This window comes from Mytilus californianus, unplaced genomic scaffold, assembly GCF_021869535.1.
Source record: "Mytilus californianus isolate M0D057914Y unplaced genomic scaffold, xbMytCali1.0.p SCAF_13, whole genome shotgun sequence".
NCBI classification, from domain to species: Eukaryota; Metazoa; Mollusca; class Bivalvia; order Mytilida; family Mytilidae; genus Mytilus; species Mytilus californianus.
The window spans coordinates 32,832,350-32,850,176 of NW_026262615.1; positions in this window are offsets into that span (position 1 = coordinate 32,832,350).

Here is a 17,827-nt window from a genome sequence, read left to right on the forward strand (position 1 = left end):
TGCAAAACAAATTTCTTGGTAGAGAGGTCTCAATACAGCACAAACAACATTTTCAAAAGACCGAAAAAGTGAAAAATTATACTTTAACAAAACGCATTTGACTAGCAGGTCGAGCAACTGATGTTCTTAAACCCTGCTGACTGTCACTGGCGATTGCCAAATAAACGGATCACCAGATGTAACAAAATGGATCTTATTATTGATTTATTACCAAACAGAAAACAATAAATTTGCGGAAAAGATGGTATACCGCAAACATGGAGTGCAAAAATTTGTACACCATATCCGGATTTCGACAATTAATGTCTCTTCAGTGATGTTAGGAATCAAAACGGTATTTGGAAGGCCATATAATTTACCTCAATTTAGGATAGACTCTTGAATTTTGAAAGAGCCGAAATAGGATGAACGGATCATATAAATCCAAAGGCAAATATAATACAAGCCCAAACGAAAAAATATAAACAAATCTAAATTGAAAACAACGTTCAAACCTATGATTGCGTTGGATAAAAACCGCAATTTTTATACGTATGCATGCAAAACAAATTTCTTGGTAGAGGGGTCTAAATACAGCACAAACAACATTTTCCAAAAGACCAAAAAAGTGAAAAAGTATACTTTAACAAAACGCATTTGACAAGCAGGTCGAACAACTGATGTTCTTTAACCCTGCTGACTGCCATTGGCGATTGCCAAATAAACGGATCACCAGATGTAACAAAATTTATCTTTTATTGATTTATTACCAAACAGAAAACAATAAATTTGCGGGAAAGATGGTATACCGCAAACATGAGGTGCAAAAATTTGTACACCATATCCGGATTTCGACAATTAATGTATCTTAAGTGATGTTAGGAATCAAAACGGTATTTGGAAGGCCATATGATTTACCTCAATTTAGGATAGACTCTTGAATTTTGAAAGAGTCGAAATAGGATGAACGGATCATATAAACCCGAAGGCAAATATAATACAAGCCCAAACGAAAAAACATAAACAAATCTAAATTGAAAACAACGTTCAAACCTATGATTGCGTTGGATAAAAACCGCAATTTTTATACGTGTGCATGCAAAACAAATTTCTTGGTAGAGGGGTCTAAATACAACACAAACAACATTTTCCAAAAGACCAAAAAAGTAAAAAAGTATACTTTAACAAAACGCATTTGACTAGCAGGTCGAACAACTGATGTTCTTTAACCCTGCTGACTGCCATTGGCGATTGCCAAATAAACGGATCACCAGATGTAACAAAATTGATCTTATTATTGATTTATTACCAAACAGAAAACAATAAATTTGCGGAAAAGATGGTATACCGCAAACATGAGGTGCAAAAATTTGTACACTATATCCGGATTTCGACAATTAATGTCTCTTCAGTGATGTTAGGAATCAAAACGGTATTTGGAAGGCCATATTATTTTCTTCAATTTAGGATAGACTCTTGAATCTAGGATAGCTACTGAACTATTTCACCTGACGAACAGGATGATCCTCTAATTTGTACAGGTCATGCTCTTTCGCGTCAATTTTGTACATACCTCGGGAGTCAGTCACTTAATGGGGGTTGAAGTATTGAGCTACCGAGCGAGTATTGGCCGGTTGGCTGCGCATACTGCCATAAAGGGAAAGAGATTATCGTTCCTTGATATATTATGCATTTCACTTTTCTCAAAGTACGATATTCGTTTGTTACCAGTTACTATTTTGTTACATTTTGTATTTCACCCAGATGATAGACGTAGCATAATTTCACTGCAATTTGAGAAATGTGACGCTAGGATTTCCAAGTGTACACATGACAGTTGACATGATCATTGTGATCTGATCATAGCTTGCTCGGCTAGTATAATTTGTATATTGTTATTGATATCCGGCATTGAACCAAATTCAGGTCCGTTAACTGCAGAGTCAAGGTCTTGTAGTAATAGTAGTTTCAATGACGTTTTTTAAAACATGTAAAATGCAGTTTCATTTATGCATCTTAATATTCAGAGTATTGTTCCGAGGATTGAGTTGATTGCCGCTGAATATTCTTGCCATGAAATACTCTCGTTTACCAAAAGCTGGCTTTCTCCGCAAGTAAGCAATGAAACTATTTTGTTACCGGGTTATAGAACACCAGTCCGAAGAGATCGGGTGGGGAAGGCAAGGGAGGTGTTAATGATAATTTGAATTGTTCTGAAAGGCGAGACTTAGAAGTCTTTGATATTGAATGCATATGCCTCGAAGTTAAATTCAAGATCAAAAATATCTTTACGGGACCTTTTACGTCCCACCTAAGAGTAGTCCACAGGTATGGGACAACATAGAGCAGTCTATCGACCTTGCCCTATCTGTAATTTAGATATCAAAGTTACAGGTGATTTTAACACCAACCAGTCAAGGAATACCACTAATAATAGAATTAGTATGATAAAAGCACAATTCAGTTTACACCAACTTATTTTCGATCCAACGTATATACAGAACACAGTTATTCTTTACTTTACCTTATTTTAGTTAATGACCCCATTTGCTGATGTCGGGCCCCGTTACTGGATCAGATTCGATATTATTTACCTGTTATAGGTATCTTACTCAACCCTGTAAATTACATTAAGTTTTTAAGCGTAAAGTTTACATGTATGATAGAAGTGATTATGACTCATATAGACACCATCTCACACTTGTTGATTGGGATGCTTTATTTATTACAAATGACGTTATTGACAAGGCAAATAGAAACATTTCTAGCCGAATAATTACAGTCAGAAAAGATAAACCACATTATCTCACCGCTAATATCAAAAGGATGATTCGTAAAATAAATCGTGTCCATAAACATGATAAACATGATAAAATAGCCAAAACACAAATTGAGCTCCGGACTGGGCAACATTTCGATTAATTATGAATAAATGTAACAAACTAGTTTTAAACTCGAGGACTGATTATTTCAAAATTGTCATCCAAAATTATATCTGAAACTCATGATGGAAACAATATTGGAGTCTTATTAAATCTTTTATGAACAGTGACTCCAGTATCAGTCGCAATATTCCCCCTTTACAGATATACGATGATCTGATCTGTGAAGATACAAAAAAGGCAAAAATAGTTAATGCTTATTTTTGTAGTCAACCAAATCTTGATGACTCTAACACACAAATGCCAGACATTCCTGACACACGAACAAAGGGACTTGGCTATATGGTAATATCTGAGAACGAGGTAGCAGACATTTTGAAGATTTTGGACGTATCAAAAGCTTCGGGACCAGATTGTATAAGCCCACGACTTCTGAAGGAAGCATCTTGAATTTTGAAATACCCTTTGTGCAGGTTATTTAACCTGTCTGTATCACTCAACAAATTTCCTTCCGACTGGAAATGTGCTAATGTTACCACTGTAATTAAAAAATGACTCTCCAAGTGACTACAGAAACTACAGACCGATCTCATTGATAAGCGTTATTGGCAAAGTCATGGAAAGATGTGTTTTTTTAAGCATATTCATAATTACTTACTTGCTAACCAGATAATTACACATAACCAATCAGGTTTCCCACAAGGGGACTCAGCCATTAAGCAATTGCTCAATATTACAAATGAGTTCGGGAAGGCATTAGATGACGGTAAAAAAATTAGAGTAATTTTTTGCGACATAAGTCCGGCAATTGACAGAGTTTGGCATAAGGAGTTGTTGAGAAAATTAGAAGCTATTGGCATTAAAGGGTCTATTTTGGCATGGGTAAACAATTATCTTTCTGATAGAAAGCAGAGGGTCGTAATTAATAATAATGACGAGTGTGGCAGTATAAAGGCTGGAGTACCCCTGGGGACAATCCTGGGACCTCTGTTATTTTTGATATTTATCAATGATATCATATCTGATATACAGTCCACTATTAATTGTTTGCTGGTGGTACAAGTGTATATTTGATAGTAGATGACCCCCTAGAATCGGCTAACAACTTGAATAGTGATCTAGCAAAAATTCATAGATGGTCTTTAAATTGGCTAGTGACCTTTAAGCCTCAGAAATCCGAGACCATGACTATTTCACGGAAACTTCACAAACCTGATCATTCAAAACATAACATGGAAAACGTAGCTGTAAATAAGATATCCACCCATATACACCTTGAATTACATATTTCAAACACTGGCACATGGCATAAACATATTGATGTAATAACCAAAAGGGCATACATACGATTGAATGCTCTACGAAAATTTAAATTCATCCTTGAGAGACGAACACTCGAGACAATATACCTAACATATATATAAGACCATTATTAGAATATGCTGATTTATCTGGGACAACAACACAAATCTTTTGATTGATAAGATTGAAAAAGTACAAACAGAGGCTACCAGGATCGTAACTGAGGGTACTAGGTTGGTGTTTGGATGAAAAATCATATTACTTCGGAATATTTATCAACCTTAGTTCCAGAATCCCATGCAACCATGCATAATAATAATACGAGAAACTCGTCACTAATCCCCTCTGTTCGAACAAGAACAGTCCTTTATTCGAATAATTATTTACCAACAACGGTACGTTCATGGAATCTTCTCCCCAAGAATGCTAAGAATAGTACTTCAGTGGGGGCTTTCGGGAATTGTGTCAAATATCGGGTGACTAAACCTCCTAAATTTTTATTACATTGGGAAGCGATTATGTCAATTTTATCACTGAAGACTTCAAATGCAATGAAGTTCTTCAAATTAACATCTTTTTTGTTAAAACTATAGTGGCCTGCTAATAAAGTACTTCAGTGGGGGCTTTCAGGAATTGTGTGAAATCTCGGATGACTAAACCTCCAAATTGTTATTACATTGGGAAGCGATTAGGTCAAATTTATCACTCAAGACTTCGAATGCAATGAAGTTCTCCAAATCAACATATTTTTGTTAAAACTATAGTGGCCTCACCATTTTGTTTATGTGGTGCTATAAGAACAAAAGCGCATTACTTGTTGCACTGCCCCGATTTCACTTCATGCGTGAACAGCATTTTTATAACATCAGAATCATACATTTCTTGTCAGAAGACGATTCAACGGAACTCAGCTATGAACAAAAAATTGAAATATTATTGGCAGATCAAACATTCATAATCAGTAGCAAAAGATTTGTCATATGATTTCAAACATCTTGTTCAACAAGTCTACAGTGCATTTTTGTATCTTAAATAATTGTGTCTGTTCAGAAACATGCACTTTATTATTGTATTTCCGATGTATCTAATTTTTTTCTCTATTCTTGAGTTCACAACCTTATTATATGTTTTGTTTGTTTTCCATCTAGTGTAACATTGTTTAATTTTATACATTCTACTGTTTGAGTATTACAATATTAAATGTTCTTATTTGAATTAGGAAACGGATTAATACAAGTTTACAGCTCGTTTCCGGCTCCTATTAATTATTCAATTGTAATTATTTGAAAATGCCAAATTGTGTACATTATTAAACTTGAATTTAATTAATAAAATATGTTTACACTAATGTCAACAGCAGCATGTACGCATTTTGTTTCCCTTGTGTGTTTTTTATTTTCATATTCGAATTGAATACCTAGATCTCTAGGGTCCACGATACCAATAATTTCACCAAGAGGAGCGTTGTGAAGCACATTGTTTGTTACGTTGAAGCATCTAACCGAAATTTAAACTCTTTAAATTTCAATTTCCAGTTTAATGAAAAATACAAGGACATTGATTGTCAATACGACAACTACCCACCATTGATCAAATGCAAGGGATGTGAAGACTCTTTTGAAGGACAAGGAGCGTAGCTCTTTACCACACCGCTTCTGCAAATGATGACATTTTGGGTCTATATAGTATATTCTGTTGCCTAGCAACCAGCATAATGGTGGAAATAGACTCTTAAATATGTTAAATATACAGCTTAGGGATGTTCGCTCCTCTTGTTTTTGTATTTTTGCTATATTCAGTATCCTCTGGTTTTATCAATGTCAAATGAATGTAGTATCATTAAAAAAAATCTCCGCAGATCTCTACTTTTCTTTTCAGAATTTTATTATATATAGTTTAAAAAGCCATATTTGAAAATTCTATAAAAGCCTTGTTATGTTTTCGTAATTTTTGAAAGAAAAAGGGTGCCAATGTTAAATGTATCATGTGTATGAAAAGTCTAGAGGTAATTATTTCCCACCAAATCTTCAAAGGCTTATATCTCCTAGACAACCACACAGACCCTTAATTTGTTTCTACTTTTCTAGTTCCTTTATTTATATACTATCAATTTGTAACGGTCTTTACACAATCTTTTTATTTTGAAACAGCTAACATCCTTAAATCTATCCTTGTACGACTTTGTCCCCAGCAGAGCTATAGAAAAACAGTACATCAGCAGTACAATAACGGGTGTTACACGGACACTTTTAGATGATACACGGACACTTTTTATAGTTGTTACACGGACAGTTTGTATGAATAGAATTACTCGTGCATAATCAGTGAGTTCATTAGCACTTTAGATTTCAATTAGATATGAACTTTTTGTTTCACCGACATATTTCCTGTCTTTTTTATTGAAATATTTACGTTGGCATCAATAACTATATTTTTTTAAAACAATTCCAGTATATTACTATTCATATCAGTACACTAAGGGATTACCCATTTAACTTCAAAAGGGGGGTAATGGTTTTTTCCCAAAAAAATTTCTGATCCCCAATTTTATGAGAAAAAATATATTGTGGTCAAGCAGATGACAAAATAATGTTCTGATTCCTGATTTTCCGAATACCGTATATTATAGTGCTAATTTCGAAAAAATATTTTGGTGATAGCATTGAAATACTAAATAATTTTCTTACTCAGAAAAAAAACATACCCCCCTTTTGAAGCTAAATGGTTGGTACGTAAATGTATTATTTTTTCAATATATGGACATGAATAGTATTCTGGACAATGCTGAAAGTCAAGAAATGCTGGTACCGATAAAAAAGACAGGAAATATATATGTAAAAAAATCAAATCTAATCAAAAGATAAAATACCTATTAACTCATCAATGCACGATCGATTCCATACATAAAAAGTGTCCGTGTAATACATGTTCAAATAGGTAGCAAATCTTGAAGAAAATCATTCAACTTATGTCACCATTTTTGGACGGTAAGCTGCGATTGGATCATATTTCGACACGTGTTTAATCCTGATCAACACTATTAGAGACATATAAAAATCTATAAGCATGATTTTTTTTTTTTCAAATCCAAAATATATGCCTATATATATCTAATAACAAGACAAAATTATATTTTCATGACATTTCATTCACTAATGAAATAGGAAATTCATTCTTTTTAAACATTTAGTTTGATATTGAATTCATGTATATTGAATTCATATATATTGAATTCATATATTTGGGAGCAAATGTAGGATTTTTATTATTTCTTAAGGGGGAATGGGGGAATGGAATGGCACATCCTGCATTTTTTCAACAAAAAAAAGATCAAGACTATTTATTATAAATTTATTTTACCTCCCCCCCCCTTTTTTCCATTTTCCCCCCAAATAAAAATAAAATGTTAGCTTGTTTACCTCTGAAATTGTTTTCATACATTACTTACTTGCGAAGTTGCATTTAAAAAAATCTTAAATGTGTATGACATTCATATTTTACTTGACATGATTCTTTTTATTAAATTATTAGAATCTTGAATTTCTTTAGAAAAAGACTCTCGACTGAAGGTAAATGAAAACAAAAGTTTGTTTAACTGGTATATGGCCATTTAAGTTTCTAATCTGTTGAATTTTGCTACCTCTTCTAAATGCAAAATGTGCTACTTTTTTCTTGAAACGTCGTACAAGTCAGATACAAAACAAAGGTAAAAAAAAAAACCAGGCCGGAAACAAACTGCCTTATAGTTCTTCTGCACTTGTAGTCAGGTCAAGGTCTTCGGCTATCGCCTCGGACCTTCACCTGACTACTCGTGCAGAAAAACTATCCGGCAACGGTTGTTACTTGCCTGTATTTTTGTTACCTTTGTATTGTATCTAATTCATATTTGAAATCCACCATTTTAAACATGCAGTAAATTATACATGACTTTATTGTATACTCTGTTTAAATTCAAGAAAACTGATAATATCAATGAAATGAGATGTGAACAATACGTAAATGAGACAGGAACTAGTCGACACAATTATATGTATAGAAAGAATATATTGGTACCATTATATTGAGCAAAAGCAAATGAGAACTACACAATTGTATCAACTACTCGTTACTAAATATGAATCGCCATTTTAAAAGATATATTAGTTAGTTTTGTCAAAATATAGTCATAATTGGTTCCATTTTTATATAGAAAGTTGTGATGACGAACTATGTCTCGTATATTAACTGCATTAAGGGCGCTACGTACCGTGATGTATAAGGGAAGGAAGGGGTTCATCATCGCTCCTATAGAAATACATCAGTCAAAAATAGCCAAACATTTGTTGATACAGATGGCTTCAAACAATGTCAAAGTTAAAAGAATTTTGCGGCATCAAGAGAGCTTTATACCATGATATATCAGTGAAGGAAGGGGTTCTTCATCGCTCCTTCAGAAATACATCATTCAAAAATAACCAAATATTTGTTGGTATAAATGGCTTCAAACAATGTCGAATTTAAAAGAATTTTGCGGCATCAAGGGAGCTACATACCATGATCTATCAGTGAAGGAAGGGGTTCTTCATCGCTCCTACAGAAATACATCATCCAAAAATAACCAAACATTTGTTGGTACAGATGGCTTTAAAAATGTCGAATTTAAAAGAATTTTGAGTTAAGCTTTTTTAAAGTTAGTAGCTTACTTTACTCCTGTCTGTCTGTCATTACGTTGGCCTTTAAAATGTGTTCATGAGTCAGCGTTGCAACGTTCCTTCAGTCTTATAGATATATTGCAGATTTGATCTCGTCAAAATATGCGTGAACCATTCCCAATCGAACATTTATAAAACAAAAATTAAATAAAAATCGATCCACAAATGTATCATACAGATAACGCATTTCATTGGTTCAAATATGTAATTTCATATTAATTAATATCAGCATAATTTGTTTCTATATAAGCTATAATGTTAAGTTTTTTTATCGATTAAGAATAATTCATAAATTGTGTCAAGAATATAACAGTGTCCTCAATATCATGTTTCCTATTTTCATCATAGATTTATGATAATAATATTAATGTCCTATATATTGCAAACTTGATATAAACGTATAAAAATTGAAAGAAAAATCTGTATACAACGATAAAGATATGAATTAAGATGTTGTCACCTCAGAAATGAAAAAGCAAAATTCCATTTTATTAAAAATCGAACAGGGCTAAATGTTCAACGATTATTATTTTTCTGTTTAGAGTTTAAACTGTGAGAGTTACATCATTTCATTTTTGACCTGCCTAATACTTGAAAAGTAACTGAAATAGATTACGATTTGTTGCAAGTTTTCTCTCCAAGTGTGACACAACAAAGAGTGAAGATGTGATAGACGGATGCCAGCAATCAACATTATAGGGACGATATAAAGATTGTGTTACATGTACAGATATTCTCGAAACTGTAATTAATCAGATTCAGATTAACGCTATGTTTTCTAGATTTACGAGGCGCGAGAAAATAATAGGCACCAATAATGAGTCGTGTTATCACTGTCATGATATATACTGTGTACCGCAAGTGAATATAAAGGTAACAGTAGTAAAATTGTCATAGTTTGTATTGCTATTTTTTATAGTATTATTTTATTTATGGTTCTGTATTCTTGTCAATGTTTTTACTAGTATTATTTCTATGATGTATCTGTTTTGTTGACATTTGCCTTATCATTATTATTGGTATGCTGTATTTGTATTTAGCCATTGTTTCTATTATCAATATTCTTATGAAGTATCTGAGTTGTTGACATTGTTCTGATCATTATTATTTCTAAGTTGTATTTGTATTTTCTCTAATTCTATGGAAATTTATCCCTTTCCAAACACATTGTATAAAAAAATTTAATTAATGTGTGGTTGCCAGTGATCTCAGAAGATGATTGGATGAGTTTAAGGGTCATAACCTTTCTCAGCTCACTGGATGCATCAAAATATGCTAACAGGTTTTAATAAAATTGACAACTTTATGGAAAGTGGAAGGCACTCGAAGGGGATTTTAGTTTAGCAAAAAAGGAAGATTTATTTTTTAATCATTAGAGAAACAGTTTCTTACATAGTTACTCGTGGATTATCGGATTTATCCAATCTCGATAGTTAAATTATAAATTTTAAAGTCCGAGCCGAGGCTCGGACTTTAAAATTGATAATTTAACTATCTATATTGGATAAATCCGATAATCCACTGGTATCAATGTAAGAATCTATATATAGCCACTGTTTCTATTTTATTATTTATATGATGTACCTGTTTGTTGACATTGGTCTAATCATAATTATTTCTATGCTGTATTTTAGCCATTGTTTCTATTATTATTATTCATATGATACACCTGTTTTGTTGACATTGGTCTAATCATAATTATTTCTTTGCTGTATTTTAGCCATTGTTTCTATTATTATTATTCATATGATGTACCTGTTTTGTTGACAATGTTCTAATCATTATTATTTCTATGCTGTATTTGTATTTTAGCCATTGTTTTATTATTAATATTATGCATATGATGTACCTGTGTTGTTCACATTGTTCTAATCATTATTATTGGTATGCTGTATTTGTATATTAGCCATAGTTTCTATTATTATTATTCATATGATGTTTCTGTTGTGACATTGTTGACATTGATTCTGTTATAAATGTCCCTATAATGTATAAACGCAAGTGTATTGTTGACTTTGTATTCTTTTTAATTATTTCTTTGATGTATCTGTAGTGTTCAAATAGTTTCAGTTACATGTTGTATCGGTTTTGTTGAAGTTGTTTCCATTACTTTTATTAATATGACATATATGTATTGTTGATTTTGTTTCTATTAATTTTATCTAAATTATATATATGTATTGTTGACATTGTTGTCATTTGTTTTTTTATTAATATGATGTAGTTGCATTGCTGACATTGCTTTTATAATTTTTATCTATAATATATGATGTATATATAGTGTTGACATTGCTCCTTTTATCATCAATACATCTCTTATATATCTGTAGTGTTGACATTGTTTATGTAAATTTTATTGATATGAGGTATTTATAAACAATTGACGTGTTTGTATTGTAAACATTTTTCGATTATTTTTAATACTATGATTTATCTATCGTTGTCTAAAGTGTTGACATTGAATCTATTATTATTATTCTTATATCAATGATGTATTTGTTGGTATGACATTGTTTCCATGTTTTGTTTTCAATGTTGTGTTTGTATTGTTGACATTGTTTCTATTCGTTTTTATTTCTATTATGTACTTGTATTGTTGACATTGTTACCCTTTTGTTTATTTGAATGATAGATTTGTATTGTTGATATTGTTTTTTTTTTTTTATTTTTAAGCTGTATTTGTATTGTTGTCATTGTTTATATTATTTGTATTTCTATTATGTATGTGTATTGTTGACATTGTAACAATTTTGTTGTCAAATCAAACGATGGATTTGTATTGTTGATATTGCTTTTTTTTAATTACTTATTTTTGTCTATGATGTATTTATATTGTTGACATTGTTACAATTTTTTTTTTCATTCAAACGATGGATTTGTATTGCTGACAGTGTTTCCATTATTATTGTTTCTATGATATATCTGCTTTGTTTTTGTTGTTATTATTTCTATATTATATCTGCATTGTTGATATTGTTTTATTATTATTGTGTCGATGATATGTATCCGTATTGCTGACATTGTTTCCATTTTTTTAAATATTTCTATATTAAAGCTGCATTGTTGACATTGTTTTGATGGTTATTGTGTCTTTGATGTGTTTGTATTGTTACATCGTTTCCATTTCTATGAATTCTTTGATGTATCTACAGTGTTGACATTGGTGATATTTCTTCTATTTCTATGTTGTTTCTTTATTATTGATAGTGTTGATATAGCTTTTATTGCTATGATGTTTCTAAAGTGTGGATATTGTTGATATTGTTTCTATATTGTTGATGTTGATGATATTGTGTCTATATTGTTGATATGATTTCTATATTATTGATATCATTATAATTTCTATGTTGTATCTATATTAATGATATTGTTTGTATTATTACTATAATATGATGTATCTATTTTGTTGATATTGTTCTCATTATTATTATTTTTATGTTTTATCTTTAACGTTGATATTGTTTCTAATTCTATTATTTCTATAATGTATCTATATCGTTGATGTTGTTGAAATTGTTTCTATTACCGTTTCAGTTGAAACTATTAAATTTGTGTGACACCTTTGAATAATGTTGTGATGAATTTTGAACCAAATGCAGTTTAAAAAAAACTCAATGAATGAATTAAGGAAATGTTCTACTGAAAGTTATTGCATACAACAAGGGGAGTGTTGATCACGGAATCAGTTAACAAGAACTAATCAAGACTTTAAATTGTGTGCGCCAGACTTGAATCCGTCTAAGAAAGACTCAACAGTGATGCTAGATTCACAAACGTTAACGGCCAAACAAATGCCAAAGTTGATGACCATTTAGGACCTGAAATTCCAAAGGGTTTGCTTAACACATATAAGGTAATATATTCATGGGGTAAAAAATCACAAGTATTTCGATCAATTAAAAGTTTTGTTAATAGATAATTTAAGAATACAGATGAATGTTATAATATGTTATATTTGCTTTCATCGGCATTGACACAATCACGTTGTATATCTTTTGTGTTTTCGTAATAGCTTAATCCCCAATTTCTCTTTTTTAAGTATTTATTTAATTCTTTTTTATTCCAGCATTTTAACATAACGTTTACAGATTTAAAAGGGAATTACTTTAACCATAGTGTTATTAAATGGGTGCTTTCATACTAATCCTGTACTAGGTTCAAGCACAGTTGCATTTAGTCAAGATGAACTGTTTTGGCGCGAGGCGGATTTTATGACACATTTTTTTTTACAAAAGACTTGAATTAACCAGACAAAGCTGACTTAGGATAAACACGTTGTATGAAGATGCATACGTGATCAGAATGAATGTATGGGGGTAATTATCATTTTAATGCAAGGAACATGAGGAATGTCGAGTAACCCAAAGAAATAATAATGTGCAATGTACATATCTTTTTTTTTAATCTAAAGAATGTATTATGTCTAGTACTAGTATTCTCCCATAGAATGTGTTATTCATATTCTTGTAATTTGATCTCTGATAGATATCTATTTTAATGACAATAATGTCGTATCACTCTGTTTTTTTCATTGACGTTTTAAAACAATAATAAAAAAAGCATTTGAAGATCTATAAATTGTCGTCAAAAATATGAATAATACATATGTATCCCTCCTTGGTACAAGACATTTTAAGAAAAAATGGCATGTTGAACATGGTTTCACGGCTAGCCAAACCTCCCGCGTATATGGAAATGTTAAAAAATATCGCTAAAATGACAACACTACGTGACAGAAATACAGCACAAACACTCATCATAGAGAAACGCACACACAAATAATATAAAAGTCGACACAACATGAAAACCGCAGAACAACAACGAACATCGTCCATCAACAATAGACAAGAACAGGATATCACAAACAGTGACACACTTACGTAACGAATATGCAATCTGGAACTTCATACAATTTACCTTCTCAGTCCAAACAGTTTTCATGACAATGACGGTATTGGAAGGCTAATCTATAATTATTTGGACTACAACCGGTAAGACATAACACATTATACAATTGAAATCATAACAGAAACATCAAAAATAAATAAGGTATCAATTGAGATATGGTAACACCTACGACGGAGCATAGGGTATGTTACTGCTGAGAAATAGAAAATTGATAATTTGGTTGTTGAAATCATCCTGTTTGTCATAAATTTTAGTGTGAAGTCGTCCAATATTGAGGAAAAGATCAAAGTGTGAAGCAGTCCTTCTTGTATCAGTAGTATCCCTAATTTCAAGTTCACTGGGATATATGAAATCCAAGTACTGACTTAAATATGGGTTATTCAGTGATAGAACATCATCAATATATCTGAAAGTAAAATTAAAGAGTTTTGCAAGGTGCTTTTTCTTTTTGTCTTTTAGAAGGTTTTGAATGAATTATGTTTCATATGAGTACAAAAACAAGTCGGCCAGAAGGGGTGCACAATTAGTACCAATTGGAATATCGACTGTCTGTTGAAATATCAATCTTCCAAACTCAACAGATATATTTTCGATTAAAAAGTCCAGCATTTTGATAATATCATCTTCACTGTATTTTCTGATAGAATCAGTATGGTTCTTCACAAAATAAGAATTATTATAAATCAAAGCAAGAAATGTATATCTACAATTCCCATTTTTATAGAAAAGATCGGTTTAATGAGATGGTGAAGTCAATCTTTCAATTGAGCATGAAGAATAGTAGTGTAAAGTGTAGAAAAATCAAAGGCTTTAATGTTGCAGAGATTGTGATCACATATTTAGTAGTAGATCTTTAGAATTTTTGAAAATCCACATCTGATTGACACCACTGGTTGAATATATCTCATCACAATATTTCTGAAAACCATCTTTTAGTGTAGAAAAAATAGTAGTCAACACTTTAGAAAGATGTTTAGTCGAAGGCTTTATCTGCTGGAACAAATAAAAATATTTGTCATGCATAGAGCATGTAGAGGTTAAAGCATCCACAACCTCCGAATTCTTGAAAAGGCTAGAAACCCTTGTGCTCATAGTACATCGTTATTTCTGAATGCGTTTCTGAATGCATGTTCGAATAGCTTTGATCTCTTCAGACAAAGTGTCCAGTTCTGATTTGTCTGGTTCGCGCTTTACCCATTTTCCATCATAGTCCTCAACTGCATTCATCAGTAATCTGGAGTTTTTTTGTTGATGGGCTGGGGAATTCTATAGTTTGGTCCCTTGGCTAACAACTCTCTTAGTTGTTCATTGGCAACGATGCCAAAGTCGCCAGTAATAGCATGACCAGCTTGACTATAATTGTATTTTAACGATGCACATGAACAATCCAGAAGTTGGATTTCACATTTATAAGGTTAAAAGCCTCTAAAACCCTATTTTAAAAAAATATTGCTAAATTAATATTAATAGCATTTAAACCTATGTTGGCGAATTCTACTTTAAAATTAATTTTTTCCTCATCTTTGGAAGTAGACGATACGGGTTTAAATAGTCTATGGTTAGCAATGTTCATGATTATTGCAACTAATCTATAGAACACAGAATAAGAATCAATAACGGAAGTAGTGTGGGCCTCTTGAAAAAGTAAATACAGTTTAAATAATGGAATAGAGTATAGTTTAGTTCTGATATGGTGAATTCATATAGGCTTTGGAAAAGACGATATCAGACTATCAAGTGTCACAGTGTGAACAGTAGGTGGTGTATACTTATTGTGACCATGACTTCTATTTCGTCGAGCAGAAGTATTAACGAATTGTAATTCTACAGTACTACACCTGGGACTAGACAATATACCTTCACCATCAATGTTGTCAGTGCATCCATAGGGAATGGCTGTTCCCAACTCTTTAATCCAAAAGTCTTCTCTTTGTAGACGATATGGTGTGCTCAATATAGGGTCATTTGTTAAATAATATATTTTCTCTATAATCCGGATGAGTCTATTGTAGTCGGGAAACTCGACAAAGACTCAATTTTAGAATGAATGACCATCGGTCTAATGTTAATGATCATAATAACAACAAATTTCTATATACACATTTTAATCAGCCTGACCATTCTATTGTTTCAATGGAATAAACTCATCATAGATACCAGGATTGAAATTATGTGTTTGCGCCAGACGCGCGTTTCGTCTACAAAAGACTCATCAGTGATGCTCGAATAAAAAAAAGTTAAAAACGCCAAATAAAGTACGAAGTTGAAGAGCATTGAGGACCAAAAATTCCTAAAAGTTTTGCCAATTACAGCTATGGTGATCTATTCCTGAGGTAAAAAAGCCTTAGTTTTTCAGAAATTCAAAGTTTTGTATACGGTTAATTTATAATTATGACCATATCAATGATAATTCATGTCAACACTAAAAGTGCTGACAACTAAGACTATGTCGTTTTCTACTCACAAGCCTTTAATTTATGAAATTGACATTATAATTATTATTGAGACAATTATTATTTTTCATCTACGTAACTCGATTTGTGCTTTTTTCGCCACTGTTTTAAAACTTTATTGTATTCATTTAATCAAATTACCTAATTCAATTTGTTTCTTGTCTACAAAAGAAATCCCTTTAAGTTCCATTTTTGCAAACACCTTTGAAAGTAGCATTTGTTGTTTTATGATCTCTCGTGTAAACATCTAAAATGAATCCAGATGTGCATGTACAATTAAAGATTGAATACTATATGAAAAACGTATTTCCCTGGATGGTTGTATATACACTTGTATTTTACCCTAGGGCTGTCTTCGTGTTGTCTTTTGATAATTCACAGTTTGAAAGAGCATATCGTCTTTTGAAAATAGATCAAAGACTTAAATTATTTTTTTTTTGCGATTGCATACATGTGCAAGGACTATTTCGTTTGCAATTATTGCTTGTGGTTTTTAGTACGTATATAGCACTATATTATCAATCCAATATTTTTAAGGATTTGTGATTCGTTAAAACTTGATCATATGTACATTTGTAATGACTCCGTTTGGACAACAATACTGTTGTGTTTAGCTTTTCGTAGGTCAAAATCAGCATAGTGCACAGGGCATACAGCATATTACAGCAGAATCCCCAATTTTACATTGTTCATGCAATAGTTGTTGATTAATAATGTTACAATTCTAGCCTTTGGTTGAGATCAAAACGATTTTAAATCGACCTACAGAAGCATATCGTCCTCAGTCAATATACTTCTCTTAGGTCGATATAACCTCGTATCGACCTCATCGAAAGGCTATAATTGTATAATCAAAAATTGTTCTAGTTTGTTTATATCATTGAATTTGGTGGGTTTGTTCTGCACTAGATAGGTGAACATAAATAAATATTAAATACGCAACAAAATCTCTGTTTCCGTGTTTGATTTGTCAAATTTATGATTCTGACGCCAGTTGATTGGACATCAGTTTAAAACAGGTGTGACTATTTGTAACTTTTTTTCAAATTTGCTATTCTTTTAGACAAACCTGTGTGTAATGATGCTTGAATAATGGCAATGACATTGAAATATTTTTTTTTAAATGTATCTTAATCTTATATAAGATATAAATATGATGATGTTGCAACTGTGGGGTTGTCATAAAAAAGGGGAACTCCGAACATGAAAGAAAAATAAAATCAGGACATATAGTTTAATTGAAATTCAAAATCAATGTTCACTTTTCAAAAGAAAATGTTATTTGTTATCTTTGAATAAAATTGAGAATGGAATTTTGGGAATATGTCAAAGAGTCAACAATCCGACCAAAGAGCACACAACATCCGAAGGCCACCAATGGGTGTTCAACGCAGCGAGAAAATCCCGCACCCAGAGGTGGTCCTCAGTTGGCCCCTACATAAAATTGTGTACTAGTTCAGTAAAAATGGACGTCACCCTAAACTCCAAAACATATAAATGAACTAAAATTTAAAAACATACAAGACTTACAAAGGCCAGACGCTCCTGACTTGGGACTGGCGCAAAAAAAAATTAAAGTTTTGTTGTAAGATTTATAAAGCTATGTGGATTT